This window comes from Dinoponera quadriceps, unplaced genomic scaffold (genome assembly GCF_001313825.1).
Source record: "Dinoponera quadriceps isolate SergipeBrazil2010 unplaced genomic scaffold, ASM131382v1 scaffold192, whole genome shotgun sequence".
Classification (NCBI taxonomy): Eukaryota; Metazoa; Arthropoda; class Insecta; order Hymenoptera; family Formicidae; genus Dinoponera; species Dinoponera quadriceps.
This window is the reverse complement of record NW_014554324.1, coordinates 117,987-133,305: the sequence shown is the minus strand read 5'-3', so window position 1 is coordinate 133,305 and position 15,319 is coordinate 117,987. Positions and strand designations below refer to the sequence as shown.

Below are 15,319 nucleotides of genomic sequence, written 5' to 3'. Positions count from 1 at the left end.
CCCCCCCCCCCCAATACGGAGTACACAACATCGTCGAGCCGGCGATCACCGGCGGGAGGAATCTCTCCTCCTTATCTCCCGCAACACGACGCAGCGACGAAGTGAAAAGGCGGTGGGGAGGCGAGGACGACGAGGATAAGGACGAGGACGATAAGGGGGATCAAGGCCCGTGTCGGGCTCGCGAGAAACAGCCATATCGATCGGCCATTGCGCACGGGGGGCGTTTTGAATCATCGTGGTCGAGCGGGCGAACAAGCACACGCCGGGCTACCGGCTTTACTGCCCCCCCCCCCCCCCCCCCCCCCCCCCCCCCCCCCNNNNCCCCCCCCTCCTCCCTCTCCCCCGTTCACCGTGCTTCCTCTCGTTACCCCATCCGTGAGGTCGCCTCAGAGGGTCCTCCATCGGGTCGACCGCATTTCCTTCGTCTCCACCCGCACCGGCGTGCGTCGAGGCCCGACATCGGACCAAATAGTCCTCGGACGCGAGGACTATCCTATGACTATGAGATTATCCAGTTAACAATATACGCCGAATTCGTCTCGCAAGATCCATCTTGTCTCTTGTTGTTGTAAAAACCTTCCCGGTCGTTTTAAAACTTGTGTGCTCTCCTCTCCTTTCTTTTTCCACCGTTCCTTCTTCCTGGGTGGAAAATAAGCCAGAATATAGTCAGCAATTGGCCAGGAAGTTTGGTCACCGTCCAAGCACTTGTCCGGTATTTATCTAGTTTCGGTTTCTAGGTAACAGCTAGAGTACTGGTGAAACTAGTTTCGGTTTCTAGGTGATAGTCAATCGGTTCTTACAGCCAGATCTTAAATAATAATTACTGATTCCTAACTAGCTCCTTCCAGTCTCTCAGTTCTTTTTCGTACTTTTAATTTCTACTCTTTTCGTTGCTAACACAACATTAAGCACTTCGGTCGTTTACCGACCCTTGACATTTAGCCAAGACTTAGTTGCAGTCATTCGTCGAATTTCGGCTGAGGCTAACTGTTGAGGAAGACCGGGAAACGATCGAGAAGCATTCGGCGTTGTATCAGAACCGCGAAAAGTATATTCCATGCACGACGAATTCCGCTTCCTTCCTCCTTTGCTGCTTCTCGTCACCGTCCATTTCCCTCGATTCGTCCCCGCGAGAACAACTCTTTCGCGTGCGTCTTCGAAATGGGAGAGGTATTTTACTTAGCCTCTCCGTGTCGCCAGGGTGACGACATGCGTCCCCGAGTGAGAGGTGTCACTCTTCCTCGCGGCGCATGAAGACGAAAGTAGTTCACCGGATGTATCCGTAACAGAAATGGAAAAGAAGAAAGAGAGAGGGTGCGGAGAGAGAAAGAGAGAGTCGGCGTTCCTCCTTGCAATAAATTCATGCGTTTTCATCAAAGCATACGCGATTAAATTGATCACGTGGCTCCTGTGCGTCGCAGCATCGCGGCCGTCGATCGCTTTCGGCGGCCGTAAATCATCGGCCATCCCATCGGCGTTTAATCCGAAATGAACTGATAGATCCGTACGTCTATAATAGATTCGCAGATTCTCCCTCATAATTGGATACAATGACCCGAGATTTGATGGACGACCTACTAACGCCCTTCCCATTCCCCGGTCTCTCTCTCTCTCCCTGCTCCGGGGAGATACGAGAAATTGAAAAGTTACTGCGTTAAAGCACGAAGCGTACGACTTCGCGAGGTGGCCTTTACGGATTTGCAATTGTATTCGTAATTACGACTTCCACATGCGCACACGTGAGAGATGTCGGAGATGTGATTTAATTAATTTTGCAACCCGGTGCTTCGTGAGACTCTTTAACTTTCGTTTTAACCTCCTCCGGGTAGTGAATTCGTTAAAATTCAAAGAAAGGGAATTAAAAGTACGATTTTAAAGCGACGTAAAAATGACGTATCGGTCAATTATGTGTTTATTTATAGTGATATTTCATACACAGTTACACACATATATGCGTTAGTACTCCTGAAAAGATTAACTCTCTGCGAATGGTTTCTGGCTTTTCTCCGCGATCGAGGCCGTGGAAATTTCGTCTACTTCGCGACAATATAACGTAGTTTGCGCTCACTTCAATATTTTAGTATTTAACACAAAAGAAGAGGAGAAGAAAGGCGAAGCAAAGGGAGAACCGAAGTCGGAGAGTCGCGGGCTGCCTCCTTCCAGGGAAAACGATATCCGAAAGAAAATGGACACGTTTCCGATACCTCCGGTGTGAGAATCATTGATCGCGGGGCTTCCGATTTGCCGCACGATAGCTTCTTTAGTTCTGACGAGTCCTTTCATTCTCACGCCGGGACAGCTCTCGAGCGAACGAGAATCGTTGATCCCTGCGCGGTGAGAGAACATACAATGTAGCGTGACTTCAATCCGAGTATACTGCGCGGTCGGGAAGATTATCCTTCCTAGGGAATCGAACGGAAACATAGGTTCCCGGCGCTGTGCACGAGCAAGGATTGTATTTTCCTCATTTCTCGTCAAGCGAAGATTGAGCGACTAAGGGAAACGATCGGGAAACCAACCACCATCGGACGATGAAAAATCTTAAATTATCATACGCGAATGCACTGAGAAAAGGTATCTCAAAGGTAACAAATATTTGTTCGGTGAGTGTTAAAGAGACGTATTTATTTATATTGATGTATATTTCTATACTGAGAAAAAATTGTTTCCAAATGCGTGAGAAACTACGTGTTTTTTTTAATCTGTAACTTTTCATGAAGGCAATGGCTTATTCTACTTTAATAAATGAAAAAAATTAGATTAAAAAAATATGTTATTAGCGTCAGATCATCAAGACAGGCTTTTATTAGTCCACAAGCAATCTGAATAGATGCAAACTGTCCCGACGAAAGTCAAAGTAGCATCAAAATTTCAACTCGGGAAGCAAGAGTAAGTCCGTTAAATTCGTTGTACTCATCGAAAAAAGGACGAACGGGCGCTCAAAATTCAAATACAGAGGCGCGTAGTAATTCTAGTTCCTCTCGTTTCCTCGAGATGCGCAGTGTAATGTGACGCTCGTGTAATTATAAAAATTCACGTTGTTTCCGGTGAATTAGCAAACGCGCGGGCGAAATTCTACGTTAAAATTTTTCCACTACCGAGACATAGAGGAAAAACGAGTCGTGCTCGGGGAAATGAAGACCGACCTTCTAAATTTCACAGGATGCTTCATCGAAATTAAATGAGTCGTAAGATTATACGGAAGCGCTCCGCGTGACTCGACGTCGTAAATCGTTCGAAATCTAATTTTCCGAGTTGCGCCAAATTAAAAATTCTACATGAATTCCTCACGAATATATATATATATATATATATATATATATATGCGACCAATCCTCAAACATCCTCGAATCGGAGGAACTCCGAGATTATGCAGTTTCGGATATATGTTCATCCAACATTCTACAATCTGGATCATTTCAGGAAATCTGATCTCGAAGTTGTGCTACGTGAAGTGTGCAGAACGCACTGCGCAATCTCACAGTTCCCTCTCTTTTAAATAAGACATCATCGATGACATGTATATTTCTATTTTCCTTTGCACACACTTTCCTTTTCGCAATATAAGCTATAGTCATTCAAAATATGACAACTAAAATAATTTTTCGATTAAGGCCCCTATTTTGTAGCTTTTAATCATCATGTCGGTCACGGTGTCGTTTAACATATGGGAGAAAAGCTGCACAATGACGATGCAACGATAACGACGCTATTGTTAAAAGTAATAGAATTAAAAGCTACAAGCCTGAAAGTGCAACAGTTCTTATGAGATATGTGAAAATATACACACATGCTCTGAAATTCTTTCTGAAAGAAATTGTTTAAATAAAAGAATTTAGAGAGAGAGAGAGAGAGAGAGAGAGAAAGATTTTTTTTTCTAACGTGTAACGTTCCACTGAGTGTAAAACTACTGTCATTTGTTTGCACGAGCCACCTGCTGTCGGCAGGAATTTTCATTTGTGCGAATATTCGTGCAGGCGCAGTCCTTTCCGTCTTTCTTGTTTATTTATGTTAATATTGACATATTCTGCCTAATTTTACTGTTTTTCTTTTTTTGCATACTTCTGTTTTCTGAGAGGTTAAACTCAAAAGAAGAAACTTTTCAATTTTCGTTCAAAGATCGCCCCAAATTTCAATCACCACATCATCGAATCACGAAGATTTGCTCCGATTGTCGTCTAATTCTATTAATACAACGGCCTTTTTGGCTCTCAGCGTGTGAGTTCGCCCAATTGAACGCTAACACGAGGATTCAGCATGAATTCTGTTATCGGTGAAACGGTAGAGAAGTATATCAACGTAAGGGGAGATTAGCTGTGTGTTGAGAAATAAACGTATTCCCCAGACTAATGCTTCTCTCATCCGTTATGATCGCTCGAGACTGAATATTCCTCCGTGATATAAGATGTCAATGAGAGAAAATTTCACGAGATTACACGGGGATTGCGAGAGTCTGGCGGGGAATGGTCTCGCGGAATGGTCCCGCGGCGCAATTTCCAGGATCAAAGGTCAGAAACGTCACGAAACGTCAATAAGACAATCGATGTGCGAGGGAGGGAAGATCGCCGGTGCAGTCGCACTTTTGTTTCCGCCGTTTCGGCCGAACTATCGCCAGGAAATATAACGACGGTTCTGCCCGACGTTGAAGACAACTCACGGTGCGTTCGGACGAAGCAAATTTCACCATCAACCGCGGCCCGGGTTTCGTCTGCTCTCCCGGACGCGCTGCTGTTGCGTGAGACACGTTGACATGTACCAGCGCCGACAGGAAATTATATTTTCGCTCGCGTCGAATGAGAATGTACAAAAGATGGCTCACGGAATACGGCCGTGTCGGATATCAAGACACGTGCGAGCACGCGGGGAGACGAGACGAATTTTCGCGAATGCCGCCGCCTCCGCTCCGGCTGACAAGGAAACGTCGACGATTGCCGCTACTCGATCCCGCGACGGAACAAAAATACCGGGGAAAAACTGTGGAAATAAACCGGGGAAAAACTAGGTAGGAAAAATGCCGTCGTATCAACAGCGCCAGTCTGATCGAATGAATCTTCTTCGTTCGACGATAGGTATTGTTGAAGCCAACATGTCACTTGTTATTGTTTCGAACAATTCGAGTAACGTCGCTGAAATTTCGAGCGATCTTTGAGGAAAATTTGAAAATCATCCTTTTTTCCCCCAGAGAATACTGATGCAAAGTATTAGTCTCATGAATCGATAAGACGGCCCGTTGGGTCGACGAAGAGTTATTAAGGATTCGAGTGTCTGATATATGCTTCCTTTCAAACCAACATTTATTATTTGGGTAGCGAAATAAACGTATGGAAACATAATTCCGCTCGATAAGCGGTAAATTAATTAAAGGCCCCCCTGACGCACCCACTGGCACTTAATGACCAACCTCTTGAAAATTATCTGTTATTTTGCTACGACTCGGTAGGATGAATGAGACATTGCGCGATACACCTCATGTTTAGGCGCTGAGAGAATCGAGCAATCGCCGAGTGAATCTCCGATGGAAAATTTCGCGCGGATGTTCAGCACGCCGGTTACGTGACGGCGCTCGATGCCGGATATGGTATCTCGTCGAAAAATGAGACGATAAAAGCGCTGCTGGATGTAAAGTCAAGATGCTTTCGCTTTGCATGCGCACCGTCGCGCACACGCGACAGAAAAATATGCGCGGCGAACGCGTCGGGGGACCCGACGAGCGCCGGTTCGNGAAAAACCCCCCCCCCCCCCGCCGGAATCGCGCGGCGTTTCCAATTTTTCCCGTCAAAGACTTACCTTTGGGCAATTCGGGCAAGCGCGCTTGTTTTATTTACTCAGCTCGCTTTATCGCGTTTAGCGTTGTTTACTGCCCATTTTGCGCCCGATGATCACGCCAGAGAGAGAGAGAGAGAGAGGGGAGGAGTTTTCCTCGCTCTCTTTTTTTATCCTTTTACATTTTACATTCCACTCGTTGCGCCACGTGAAATCGCGAAATCGCTCCGATAACGAGGAAAAACCTCACCAACCGCTCGGACGAGATGACGAACAAATCCCCGGGAAATTCCGCCAATTACGAAATCCGCGCACGCGTCTGCAAATAAATGAGATAAATGAATTGAATGAAAAAAAAAAAAAAAAAAACGTGTACACATAAAACGTGCGACATGCGCGACTCAGCTCGACTCGGTTCGACGGGACAACAATAACGAGATTTAGGTAGAGCTAAATGCTTCGTCATGGAGCAAGAACGTGACGTCTCTGGCAAAAATATCCGCTCGATCGTGCGACGCTTCTCAGGACATGGGCGGAATCGAAGCGAATCGCGATGGAAAAAAGCTGCCTGATTATTATTTTAAGGAATGCCTGGCCGAAATTACCTTCACGTGTATTGTTCTCAGCGATCGTGACTCTGAGAACTTTCAGATGGGAAGAAAGTACTTTTTGTCAATTTTAATTTGTACGGAGAAGGTTCGGTTGAATTAAAACGACAATGAAGGATCGAACACGTCTTAGTTGGATAAAACAGAATTCCTGATGATAAGAACCCGAATTCAGTTTATGAGAAGCAAAATTTTATTTCCTTCGACTAAAACGCGCTCGCTTTCGATTTACTGTCACGTTAGTTCCGCAAAATTTTTTTCCGTACAAGAGAAGTGCAGTTTATAAAAAAGTTATTGGCAAAATAATCAAGAGGAATGCATTGATTTACGCTGGTGACACCTTCTCTGAATTCAATAAGAAAAATATATAGCTTTCGGATGACGTGTACGTCATTCAAATGTCGGATTCGTTAATCTGACTTCTCTTCTGAGGATGTAAGAGTGACTTTTTAAAAGTAATTCGTCGCGAATGCGGTCACTTCGTGTGGAATTTACATTCAAGCAGGATGTAATCCGAGCCTTGTGCGGGTGATGACGTTCGGACGAATCCACCATTCTTTTGTCTGTCAGGTGTGAGTTGGTTCACCAAAATGGGACAATCTTATCTGTGAGAGAATGTAATGGCGGATTTCTAGGGATTTTTGGCTTAAGTTTCCGGTACCGTTCGCAATGGAACTTCCTCCTCTTCTCTCTCTCTCTCTCTCTCTCTCTTTCTTTCTCTCTCGCTGAAGTACCCGTGTGCTTCCTTTGAATTTACTCTCCATAGAGCCGGGTGTCCCCAGCGAAATCGATGCATTCTTCTTTGAAGCCTGGGAGCGTGTTCTTGAATGAGTATTTGTATTCCGTCGAGACATTAAGGAGATCAGGGCTTTTTCAGCCAGAGGTGTCCCGCCTTTTCTACATGACGTGGTATTCGCGCATTGATTTCATGTTCAATTTTTCCCGTTTTAATTTATATACAATACTCTTTGATACTTGAGTTGATCACTCGAGTCAGCCTCGCTGATATCGATTTTCAAGTCGAAGCACAGTCGGCGTCACGAATGCTGTGCGATGCTCTAGATCGAAAATTACATGATTTTCCACTTTCACCGCGCTTTATTGCAATCTGTATCTCGTGAAAATTTGACGAACGGTGAAAAGTAGCCGGTGACGCGACAGAAAACATCCGAAAAAAAACCTCTCTTAAGTCGGAGCGTTCTCATTTTTTTTTTTTAAGACGGCCTTTATTTTGGAAACAATGTGTGTGTGTGTAACTTCTCGTGTTCTCTCAGATACGAAGAATACGGCTGAAATTCTGACATTTCCAGATGCTAACGCCCGTAGTGCGCAGGACAAAGTGAATTCGCTCATGCATATATCGAAACGGTCCCCGCCACGCATACGCACCGCAATGTGCTTTAACGTCGGAAATATACGCGGGGAGCAACAGTCACCGCGAGATAATTGCTCTTATTGTTAGCGAGGGGATAATTTCGCTGCCGCCACATTGCTCTCGAAAGTTCTGTGCCGACTTTGCGAGGGGCTGAGAGAAGAAGAGAAAGAAAGAAAGGGAGAGAGAGAGAGAGAGAGAAAGAGAAGCAGGAGGTGTGCGAGTCGCAACGGTGATCATTTCAACCTCACGACTATTTCGCTCCCTCTTTCCCTAACGGTCGCGAAGTCTTCCTGGAAACAGCTGTATGAGAAACGAGAAAAGAACGAGAGGCGAAAAGGGACGAGGAAAAACGATCAGAGAAAGAACGAACGAGGGAAGAGGAGGATGAGAGAATGGTGGTGGTGGTGGTGGAAGGGAGAGAGATGGAAGTGGAGGATGGAGAGAGCGAGGAAAACTCTGGAAAGCATTTCCGCGTCTCCGAGAAAAATTCGTTATCGAGAATCGAGGAGTTTACGCGAACGTGAGCGCGTACCTAAATGAGACCGGTACACGTTAACGCCATATCGACGGGTCTCCCGCCTTCTCCGGGCAACTTTAAAAAGGGGGACGAGTAACCCCCGCGAGAAAAAAACGGACACTTTCTATGCGGACAGCGAGAAACATGTGAAACCTCCAGCGTTGGGGGTCTAATGGCTCGTGNAAAAAAAAAAAAAAAAAAAAAGAAAAGAGGAAAGGGGAAGCGACGATGCCGTGAGATTCTCGACTGCGCATATCTCTCGAGTAAGAAATAAAGTAAGGAATAAAGAATAAGAAATCAAACAGTAAAATATATTTTGGAAGTTTACTCTTTCTATATATTTGTATTCGGTAAATACTCGGGACGTTTTAATTAATATGTTTCGTTAAATTCGAATATAAAATGGAGAAGAAATTATCGGGGAAACGCTAGTCGACGGAGCCGAATGGAATTTATTTGCATTTCCCTCTTAAAATCGCGCGTGGGAAGTATCACGTTCCCAACTCGATCCTGCATCGATTTTGAAGAGTCCGTAACTTTTCGGGAAATCGAACCAGGGATCCCAATTAAACACGGCGATTAAATACCACGAGATACCGCGAAATGGGACCGTCATGAAAATAATCGCACGAATACGTAATTATTACACATACCCATTCGGCCGAATTATCGTCGGAACTCGATATCGGGTGATAAAAATGCACGCTCGCGCTCGAGCATCTCCGTTGAAATTTATCGCGGAAATCCATCATCATCGTCGCGAGTCCACCAAACATTGGAATTCGCGTCGGATTCAATCCCCGCTGAAAACGGGACGCGCGCGTTCGCCAGTTGCGGCTTTTCCAGAGAAGTCCCGCGCTAGTTATTTATTACCCTCGGGCCCGGAGCGATCCGATTGGGAGGTTTCGTCGTTTCGATCGACTGCGGCCGAACTTGCCGACGTGGAAGTTTAAACCCGCGCGCGTGAACCTGACAGATCCGATTTAAATTAGATCCGGAATTGGCTTAATGGTCACGTCTGCGAGCACGCCTATGTATGCACCTCCGAGACAGAAAGAGAGAGAGAGAGAGAGAGAGAAATATTTATTGTCTCTCGACTGGCTTGTCGATGAGCTAAGCAAGTTGAATGAAAGCTGCTCCCCTCTCGTCAGAGCCGTAGGAGGAGGAACTTCGGCCGGATGCGACCGCAAACGAGATAAAATGTATTTATGCGCATTCTGTCCGCGCTGAACGGTCCCCGCGCACCTCTTCCCCAAGCAGTCACTCTTTCAAGACCCGGAAGAGAACTCGGTAAAAACTCGTTTGCAGATGTAAAAGGTCCACACACACACACACACTCGCTTTGAAAGTCCAACAAGCGCCGGTTCGCGGGCCGCGAGAAAATGAAATGGACCTTACGTTCGCCGCGAAGTTTCTCTCAATTGCGCGCTAATTCCGCCTGCGAACTCGCCGCGCGACTCCACGTAGGCTCGCGCGGAAATTTCTCAAAGTGTTTCCGGACACGGCGGTGGATTCCGATCGGGATGTCCAAATTTTGCTCTCAAGCGTGATTTCCTCCCGTCCGAGCGGAAACGACGGGTGAGAATTCGCGCTTCTTTCGAGTTAATGAATTCGGCACACCNTTCTTTCGAGTTAATGAATTCGGCACCCCCCCCCCCCCCGCTGGATAAAACAAGGGGAATTCCATTAGTACACGATTGGCTCTTCCTCGCGCGAATTTGTCTCTCTGTTAATGAATTTCGTCTCGGCGAAACACGATCCGCATGAATTCGCTCGGCGAGCTCCCCTTGCCCCCCCCCCCTTCCCCTGTTGCCAACGCGATTGTTTTTTCATCGCGAGCGGTGCCGGAAGGGGAGAGCGGATCAGCAGTGATCGATTATCAAGGGGACTACAAGATTTATCAGGATCGTTGCGCCTATTTACGCTGATAAACGATATCCTTCGATCTGACAGAATCCCCCCGGCGGGTTCATCTCCATCCGTGGAATACGATCCAATTATTCTCGTCGGAGTTATCTCGTGCCCATCTCCTACCCCTCGAGAGCGAGAAAAGTTAGCCATGCACTAAGGTCGGCGAACGAGGGAGGTTTTCATCTCGGAGAGACGGGCGAGTGGCTTCCTCGATCGGCGAGGAGATTCCGATCGGCCGGGAAAGGCCAATGGACGAAGACGGGAGGAAGAAGAGAAAGAGGGAGAAAGAGAAGGGGGAGGGGGAGGAAGAAGAAGACGTGGTCACGGTGGATAAACGTTGTTTCCTTCGTTTCCCTGCCTCTACCGCTCGTCAGGAAGAAGGGGGAACAAAAAAGCAACGACGCTGCCGAAGCGAGTGAAAAGTGGAGTCAGGATAATAACGACGTTCCCTACTAATAAAGAGCGAAACGGTGATACCGACTTTCGCCAGGGAGGAGCGGCGTTTCCTCCTCGCTCTTGCCCTCTCGTCCTCATCATCCTCGCTCGTCGTCGTCGTCGTTGTCGCCACTCGAGACGAAACGAAAGATCCACCGAGGAAAATTGTGTCTCTTGAGAGCGTCAGAGAAGGGGGAGTGGGTGGTAGGGAAAGAGGGAAAGAGAGAGAAAGAGAGAGAGAGAGAGAGAGAAGACGATGAAATAAAAAGATGGCGGAACGGGATGGAAATGGCGCTGATGGTGGTGGTGGTGGTCCTAGCGGTAAGTTAGAGTAAGGACTCGCGTGAGAGGCGAGAGGGGAAAGGGAATTTACGATACCCAGTGCCAATAGTCGTTCGAGGCTCTCGCTTGCTTACGATTCGCGCGAGATTGGGCCGAGGCGCTCGGCTATCTTTGTCTCTCTCTCTCTCTCTCTCTCTACCTCGTTCTCTCCTCGTGCCGCCGCTCGTTTCGCCCCCTCCCTCCTCCTCCTCCTCATCTTTCTTTCCTTTTCCGAGGCGGAAACGCTTATCGTTGAATTACGAGCGGGACACGGTTAAATTCTGCGGAGCGGACAAAGGGGCGATTCAAATTAAACGCTCGCCTTTTCCACCTCCTCCGCCGCTCTCTATCTCTCTCTCTCTCCTTGTCCTTTTACCTGCGCTCTCCCCCGCCACCAATCTCCCCTCCGCCCTTCCACGAATGCTCGCCACCGCCATCCCAGTCCTCTCTGCCGTCTTCCGCAACCCTTATCCCTCTCTCGTCTATTTCGCCCCGATGTCGCTTTCAGAAGCGCTTTCCTTTTCCTCGGGTTTTCTCGACTCCCCCCTCCCTCTGCCCTTACGTCGCACATACAAGAATAACAGCTGAGGAGTGAAAAACGTCGCGGGGAAGAGAAGAGCGGAGAGAAGAGAGAGAGAAAAAGGGGGCATGGGAAGGGAAACGAAGAGGACGGTGGTATCGCTTAGACTAGTCTTCCCTCCGTTTTCATCCACTTTCATTAGCGAACCCCCCCCGGCACCTCTCGCTCGGTGTAGATTACGAAATTCCTGCGCGCGGGTATTATCCGCCGCAAAGCCGCGCGGGCGAGTCAGAAAGGTGCTTGCGCCCCGCTCCGAGTGGCGATTACGGATCGAGCGGAGGAGCGAAATGACGTGGTCTGAGGTTGTGTCCTGCGGAACGAAAGGGCGCCGCCGTTGTTTCCATCGAGGTAACGTAACGAGCCCGTGACAACGACGAGAAACGAGCTCGCGGCCGACGATCGATGCGGGAAATTCACGAGCTGATCTCGAGCGAGATCTGTCCAGCTGNGGGGGGGGGGGGGGGGGGGGGGGGGGGATTTTAATATTCGCTGTGAATTCTGCGCGCGTCTTCGCACGCCGGAGAGGAAAAATACAGAGGACAGACAGGCGGGATGGACAGATAGGAGAGTGGACGAAAACACTGCGGTTCGCCCGACAAGCGGGCGACGTTCGTCGTTCGTCAAATTTGCCTATTATCGAACGCATTCTGCGCGCGCATGCAATGAACTCTGCATCGGGTCGACCGCCACTTTCGTCTATCTCGCTATTTTGCGGCTTTTGTCTCCGGTAAACAGAGAAACCGCAACACACGGTAGAGACCGGCGGAACTCTCTCCGCGTCGTTTGCACTAATATATTGCACTTATATATACCGTGCTGGATATAAGCTGGATATCCGAGGAAGTGTGTAAAGCGGTAGCGGCAGAGATAATTGTGTTTTTCTATATGCCCGCGTCGGTTCACCTTTATTCAAAAACGCCTCCTTAACCGTACCGTTTTCGTGCTATTTCATTACATTTTAGAAATGATAATTAGTTTAATATTCTTGAATATATAATTTAATTATTTTAATATCAGAATATTTTAATTCTCAGCCGAGCTACATCTGGAATTACATAGTCTCGTCGGATGCTATTTATACACCTCTCGTATTTAAATTAAACAACTATCGAATATCTCGTCTCTCTCTCTCTCTCTCTCTCTCGGTTATTTTCGTACTCTCTCTTACACGCGATATGACTATAAGGCCCGCAGGATCTCTACGTGTCTCTAATAATCGAGATATCAGCGAGAGATAATGAGGGAATGAAAGGCTCGTGAATCTTTTTTGTTCCAAAAGAGGAGACGTAGTATCGGTGACGATTATATTCTATGGAGCTGTATTTTAATTATGTTTCACGGGGGTATCTCGTATTTCTTACGTTAAGACCTCCGGAGATGGGCACTATCGCTATGATGCTTACGATAATTACGCGTGTGGAGCGCCATCCACGCGGAATTATCGCAAACGCAAAAAGATAAAAACAGCTGACGACGTCACGAATAATCGGAGGGACAATGTATCTTTTGTATTTACTTTCAATAAATGTACGATGTTTCCTTCTTCTTTGTTAAATCAGCGCTTCGTTCAATTCTGCACAGAGAGAATTTCATAATAAAAATTGACGTGGAATTTTGTGTTACGGAGGAACGTATCAATACTCCGCCTTAATTTATTATCTTTTCGCATTATATGTGCGATTTATATTTCAGCACTGAAATCTACTAATTAAAATAATTAGTATGTCTTTTTAACGAGATAAATTAACGGTCTATTCTTGCGCTGGTAGAGAACACTAGTAAAATTGGAAAGAATTTCGTATGGAAAAGAAAACGTTACAATATTCTCTTTGTGCATAAAATCCATCGCCGGCATGATTTAAATCAGGCGAAATGTGCATAATCCTTCGAAAGATTACAGTCATGTCATCGAAGATACGGAATCGCTGGAAAACTGGCAGAAAAGTGCATATCGCTAAAAGCCCGATACAAGCGTAATGTTCGGAATGGAATATTAATTTGCTGTAACGGTAAACGTGTTGGATGCGAGCGCATGACAGGATCCGGATTATCAAACGCAGCTTATCCTAAAATTTTCATTGTTACAGATGTATTATCGAGGGCATTAATTATTTGCGATAAAAGATCGGTTAATGGATTACAGGAAACAGAACCAACACGAGGGTAGGAGAGGGGAAGAGAGAGAGAGAGAGAGAGAGAGAGAGGAGCAGAGACCGATCGCAACCGCTGTCACGAATCGGCGAGCGCGCGTCATATAATTCCTGTAACTGCGATCTCCCGTTCTTCCACGGTTCTTTTTCGATATTTCCCTTTTATCCTTTTCAGTTTATTTTTCACGCTCGCGTCGAGAGCGCGCGAATGGTATTTGCATTCTGCGAAATAAAGCGCTTAATAAGAGAACTAAGTAATTGGTAAATCGTGAGAACCCAATTGACTGATACACATTTTTGTAGATCCATCCAGTGGAGATCTAAAATTTACGTTGATTGGATCCACGAATAACCGTTCGCAAAACTGTTCGCGCTGTTCGAGCGTTTTATCGTACTGCAGGACGCGACGAGTATCGCCGAGCTGTGCTTCGCGGATTCAGCAAGTTATTAATTCGACGTTTATACGCAACCCGAACTTGCAGAATAAATCGAATCTATCAAAAAGAAAGAAATTAAATATTGGTTCGCCACGGCGATTCTGGGTCGCCGAGTATTCGCGATAAAGAACCACTCGAATATAACAAATATTTCGCGCAGTTTTTACGGAAAGTGACGTCCTGTACTCGATAAAATAGACAATGCTCATCTGATAAGGTTTAATTGCAGCTCTTTGCACAGCACTTACTTTTACGTACTGCACCCACAAATATCACTCACTCGCCTGGAAGATTCTTAAACGCACGAGAAGATTGAACATATATATGATATTCATATTTTAAATCGTATCCTCGAATCCCATAGTAATCTTTTTTACGATTCAATAAAAGAAAAATGAAGCTGCAAAATTTAACAGGATATTTTTTACAGTAGATTTGTATATTAACATAGCAAGCTTTGCGAAACGAAGGGCAAAATTGAGGAGAAGTGGGAAGGAAAGGGGGAAAGAGACAGAGAGAGAGAGAGAGAGAGAGAGAGAGGAGGGGAGTTGGGAGAAGGGGTGGAGAGAAAGAGAAAATTAAAGATAGCTGTCTCCTAGGCAATGCGAGCCACGGGTCCAGATCGTCGGCTATTTACGGCCGGAGCTCCGCTCGGTCGACGGTTTTCGGTCATCTGAGCGGAATAGCTCCGTCGAAATTGGACCCGTCCGACGTACGACCGACTTTCGCGATTTTCCGACGGTCGAGAAGTCACAACACACGTGCGCGCACACACGCACGCGCGCTCGTGCGGCCACCTCCTTTTTTATCGCTGCCGAATCGAATTCCTCGATTTTTATCATAAAGGCGATTACCCGTAACATCGCGTTATCGACCCCCCGTAAATCGTACGTTCCGAGCGTTCCCCGTTGATCTTATTGTCGGGATCCCCGCGAGGTACGAGCCGCTTACTTCGGAAGAGGTGCAAAGTCTAACTTCGAGACGTCGCGAAAGCTCACCGAGATACAATGCTGCGCAGTCGCGGACTGATCGCGGCGTTTCGAACTCAACGATATTGTCGAGACTTGTCTCACGTAAGAACTTACGCAGTAAGTTCTCGCTCGAACAAATCACATACTCTCCCTGTTTTTATTCTCTCTCTCTCTCTCTCTCTTTTTCTCTTTCTCTCACCGTCAATTAGACGGCGAGATGTGACTCGCTTCAAATCGATCGCGAAATTCTC

General features: G+C 46.7%; 1 protein-coding gene across 3 annotated transcripts in view; it reads right to left on the bottom strand.

Annotated features, from left to right (window-relative positions):
• LOC106746836 (cadherin-87A) overlaps positions 1 to 15,319 on the bottom strand; it is a 223,162-nt gene that overhangs the window by 131,981 nt on the left and 75,862 nt on the right. The window lies entirely within an intron of this gene.